Source organism: Myotis brandtii, unplaced genomic scaffold (assembly GCF_000412655.1).
Source record: "Myotis brandtii unplaced genomic scaffold, ASM41265v1 scaffold1418, whole genome shotgun sequence".
NCBI lineage: Eukaryota > Metazoa > Chordata > Mammalia > Chiroptera > Vespertilionidae > Myotis > Myotis brandtii.
Window position 1 is genome coordinate 248,907 of NW_005355071.1, and position 5,360 is coordinate 254,266.

A 5,360-nucleotide genomic window follows, 5' to 3' on the forward strand; every position below is an offset into this window, starting at 1 on the left:
GATGACTGAGATTCAGTAGGACCTGCATGAATTCTATCCTATAATTGAGCAGGTTTTTGGAATGGTTGGGGACTGGTTCAGGTACCCCTGTGTGCCCCCTGCCCCCCTTCCATCTCCTCTCAGGGGTCTGCAGCCACCATGGGGGTGGGCAAGAAGACAGGAGGGAGGCACTACCCTCAGCTCCACTGGAGCTCTGGGGGCTACCTTTGCCTCTGCATTCAACCCTTAGGCTGCCACAGCCTTTCAAATGAACAGTCTCCCTCTGTCCATCTCCCTCTTTGCTTCTGGTTCTCCTTCTCAGGTCCCTGTTGGTTGGCCTTCTCTGATCTGCACTCACCTTCCCTCTCTAGCCAGGCTCCTCAGCTCTCCCTCTTTCTCACACTCCCTCTCACTCTTCGTCACTCTCTGCCTCTTTTTCTCAAGTCCTTTTGTTTCTCGCACATGCCCGTGCTCCCTCACAGGCTCATTTTCTCTCTTCCCTCCCCTCTTCTTCCTGGCTTTTGGTCTGTCTCCTCAGCCCTGTCAGGAGCTGGCAACGCCCCCCCCCCCCACACACACATCTCCCAGTGCTTATAAACCCTGCTTAATTGCTTCCTCCTTGGGAAAAATATCAAAATAAAGAAGTGGTGGGGCCAGAGGTATGTTTGCAGGTTCCAGGGCGCACCCCAGTCCTGACCGTCAGAAGGGAGCTGGAAGGGCCAGTTCAAGACTCCCAGCCTCTTTCCCAAATTGGCACTGGGGCTTCCCAGTGTGGTAGACCCTGGGTGGCAAGAGCTACTGCCTCCTTGGCCCCTCTTGTCCGCTTTGTCTGAGGAGTGCAGGGTGGGGAGGGGGAGGTTGGTCCCACTAGAGGCTGGGAGGAACCAGAGTGTGCGCATGCACTTGGCTGAAGAGCTGTGATGGAAGGTCCTAGGGTCGCCCCCTCCCCCAGCCTCCTCTCCTGAGAGCTTGGGGCAGCCGGCAAACCTCACATTTGAGTCCTCAGGCAAGTCCAGCTGCTGCAGTTCAGTCTCTCAGTCCCGTTCTGACCCCTTCTTGCCCCCCACTCAGGTTCCCCCACCTCCAGGGAGTGGGAATGTGCCTGAGATCACATTACACCTTCTCTACAAGGGGGTGGGGGTGGGGGTTCAGCTTGGCATCCGGGACCCTTTGACTCCATTTAGCATGGGTGGGGGCAGCTGCAGACCCCAACCCAGGCTTGCCCGCTACAAGCCAAAGTGTTGTCCCCAGCCCCCTCACAGCTGTTCCAGCTCACAGACCTGGGGAGGCCAGCTTATGGGGCCCCTTGCCAGGGCAGCTAGGGACCTGACCTCCTCTACTCTGTGGCTGATTGGCCATAGGTGGGGGCCTGAGAGTGATGGGAACCCAGCTCATTGAGTTCCCTGTTACTCTCCCTCTCCACCCCCGCCCTGTGCAGCCAGGCCAAGGCTAGAAGGGCCTGTGAGGCTAGGGTGGGGGCTGAATCAAGGGTTCCCTTTCTCCCCTAAGGCTCTCCATTGCCTCACCAGCTCAGTGGCTGATGATGGGCGGGCCCAGGGTACTACTGTGCATCATGATTTTTGGGGGTTGGGACTAGAGAAAGGGTGGCCAACCAGGAGGCTGCTGGTTGCCATGGGAACACCAGGTTTGGGGGAGGTCCACCCTGTGATAGGGGAGCTGAGGTGGGGGAATGCTCACCAGCCACATTTGGGGTTCCTTACCCTGTGCCCACAGAAGCCCCTCCTGGGTGTGTTCATCTGGTACTCATTTTGGGTGGGGGTGCTAACAGCCAGCACTGTAAGCTTCTGACTTCTAAATAGCACTGTTCTTGGTATGCTAACTAACAGTTAGGCAGCACTTTGCTACTACTCACAAGTGTCCTTATATGTGAGCTCATTGGATGTTCCCAACAGCCCTGGGAAGTTGGAACCATAACCATTTCCAAGATGAGGAGGCATATACCTAGAAAGGGGAAGTGACTTGTCTACAGTCAGTCAGTAAGCCTGTAAAGGTAGAGCTGTGCTGTGTGCCATTCTGTCCACGCCATTCTGCTGCCGTGGACTCTACGAGAAATGGGAATTCAAGGTGGAGTTTGGGAAGAGGCACTGGCTCCCTGCCTCTCTGGGTTCCCCTCTCATCTCACAGGTGTGGGTGCATCTGTCCTTGTGATTCAGGCCCTGCCTGTGTGGGATGAGCAGTGCTCTGACTTTCTCATTTGACTTTGCTGGGCCTGCCTCTGAGGGCAGCCTGCTCATGTGACCTGAACTAGAGACAGCCAACTCACTACCTGGCACTCTCCCTCCTGAGCTCTGAACAGCACTGTTGCTTCCTCTCTAGTCCAGGAATCTTCCTCTCAGGGACCCCACAGAAAGTAGACAATGAGGAAGGGAAGGTTAAGCCCCCAGTGAACCCTAGCATTGGCCAGGTGGGGCAGATAGGAGGTCACAGTCCAGTGTGGGTGTGGAGGTGGCCTCCTCTGGGACTCTCCTGGTTTCCCTGTCTCCGACAGTGCTGTGCATGTGCCAGGACCCAGCTGCTGTTCCTGCCCACCCACTCCTGGGCGGGCACTGCTGGGACATGCCAGGCCTGCTCCTGCTGCCTCAGGGGCTGGGTGGAGCTGGGGGAGTGAAAGAGGAGCCTTTAATTTGGGGGCTCCCCACCCTTGCTGGGATGAGAGCTGACTTGAGCTCTGGCTTGGGTTCTGTCCTCCACTGGTCCTACCACCCTGGGGGGTGCAGGCGTGGTGGTGCTGGGGTCACCCAATCAAGACTGTGGCTAGTCTTTCTACTAAACTTGGACTAGCATGGCCTGGAACCAGGCTCTCCCTTTGGCCACTCTCTGACCACAAGTTCCTAGAGCTTGAGATAATGATGAGGAGAAAAGAAGTGTAGATTTGGTCAAACATGGGCAAGCTTTCTGGGCATAACCCCACACTGCAAACTCTCCCCCCTGGACATTGTATGTGTATGAGTGGAGAGGGGTTCAGCTGGACAAAAGAAGCAGGGGCCAGTTAGCCTCTGATCAGTCCAGGGCCTTGGAGGCTACTACCTAGATCCTTGAGGCTTCTCCTATCCAGAGTTCTTTTTAAGCGGTCATTGGTGGGAAGGCTGTGGAAGAGACATGGGCTAGGGTGCAGGGGAAAAGGCAGGCCCCAAGGCAGGGACTGAACTGCTCAGGCTGCATTCCCCAAGTCCTTTTACTCCTTGGGGTGGCTCCATGGGACCCAGGGGCTATCAGATGCTAAGGAGGGAAGGCCTCAGGGGTTACCATGACAACCTGCTTCAGGCTTCCTGCTGGGCCATGTCAATCCCCTTAGTTTCCAGAAAAGGGCTTTGTCTGGGGGTGGCCCCAGGCAGGAAAGCTTGACTTGATAGTGGGGGCAGTAGTGGTTTTTGAAAAGCAGAGGATAAAGACTTTAACTTGGGGACAATCTCTTCCTCCTCTTCTCCTGCCCCTATTCCTAACCTGGTGAGTATGAGACAAGACTTTCAGGGTTCCCCTGTACAATGTGACTAGTGTTGTACATGGCTTCATAACCTCACTCTCTCACAGGCTACATACCCAATCCTTGTGGGCCCTTGCCACTTTCTTGGGCCTCTCATAGACCAAGAATCAGTTTTTCCAGTGGTGGAGGCTCAGAGTCAAGGAAGACAGGTCTCCTCAGGCTCCTCTCCCTTCTGCACTTTAGGGGAAGGTACCTTTCCCTTTGCCAGCTGCTATGCAAATGAACTTATGAATAGTTATTAACTCTGTTCACTGAGGTTGAAGTGAGTCTGAGGGGTATTGGGGGCAATAGTCCTCTCCTCTTCTCCTGCCCCCACCCACTATGTAGACATTTGTTTCCTCCATGTCTTTGGGTTCTAGTTAGCTGGAAGCCCTGTGTTCCAATTCCAGGGCTCCAGATCTTGAGTGGCGATGGAAGACTGTGCTCAGGGCAGACAGGACACCCTAGTGAGTAAGCCAGGGCCAGATGATTAGAAAGCTGAGCTGGCCTGTACCCCCTTGCATGCCCTCAATGCTGTCACCTACAGGTAGGGTCTTGTTGAGGTGCAGCTGTACAAGGTTTTCTTAGATCAGGGGTCCTCAAACTTTTTAAACAGGGGGCCAGTTCACTGTCCCTCAGACCGTTGGAGGGCCGGACTATAGTTTAAAAAAAAAAACTATGAACAAATTCCTATGCACACTGCATATATCTTATTTTGAAGTAAAAAAACAAAATGGGAACAAATACAATATTTGTATTTGCATGTGGCCCGCGGGCCGTAGTTTGAGGACCCCTGTCTTAGATGCTCTAGGGACTAATGTCCTGGGTGAGTTTAGTCTCCTCCAGTTGGCTCTGAGTATCTCCCTTCAATGATAACATTCATCTTATCATAGCTTCACATGGGGAGCCTGGGCTCAGTGGGTCTAAGCTTCCTTGTGGCTCTAAGGTGTTAGAAGTTGTCTAATTCTGCTGTCTGGATGGAACCATTGTGAGGATTGGAAAGTGAAAAATACCTTGGGAAATATAGAGGCTTTGGTGAAACTTCTTGGCTTTTTATGGAACATGGGGTAGGGACATTCTGTCTTAAATGTTTATGTGTGCCCCCATCCCATGCCTGCTTCCTTTCTGTCCCTCTAGGGTACAATAAAGTTAGGTACTAAGGGGGAGACCTCATGGATTTTACAATCCTGCACAGCAAGATGGCAGGCCCCAGCTTGGTGGAGCTTCACTAGACATGAAGAGAGGGCTGCCTTTCTTCAGGTCCTTCATCTACTTGGTCTAGTTCCCCCTACTCGCCTCCTTGGCTGTCATTTTCCTCCCTGGGGTTAGGACACAGAGCTCCCAGATAGCCCTCATACCTCATACCTTGTAGTCCCCACTGTGGAATGTACCCTCACAAAGTAGAACCATGCTCTTCCACTGTCAGCTTTGTTCTCTTGAAGTACTGCCTTCAGCCCTTCATTGTGTTTCTGCTAGAAGGTCTGTCCCCAATGAGGTGAAACCCACAGTGCAGGTTGTGAACCTCAAAGCTTTTTAGTCTGGCCCCAGCTAAGATTTTCCACCTCTTCCTCTACCAATCACTGGGCCATTCACTGACCTGAGTTTTGTGTCCCAGCCACTGCTGTTCACTCTTTTTAAATTAAATTAAAAATTTTAATTTTATTGAATTTATTAGGATGACATTGGTTAATAAAATTACATAGGTTTTAAGTGTACAATTCTACAATATATCATCTGTCTATTGTATTGTGTGTTCACCATCCCAAGTCAATGCTCTTCACTCTTGCTGTGTGTTTTCTTCTTATTTGTCACCCAGAATCCACTTTCTTCCCACCCTTTCTGTTGAAACATCTCTGACCATTCTATCACATGAGCTGTGCTTCCACTCACTTCCTCC

The 5,360-nt window shown here is 52.5% G+C and overlaps 1 protein-coding gene across 2 annotated transcripts in view; it reads left to right on the forward strand.

The window, feature by feature from the left end:
• EFNB1 (ephrin-B1) overlaps positions 1-5,360 on the forward strand; it is a 12,737-nt gene that overhangs the window by 2,324 nt on the left and 5,053 nt on the right. The gene's annotated exons all lie outside the window — the stretch shown is intronic.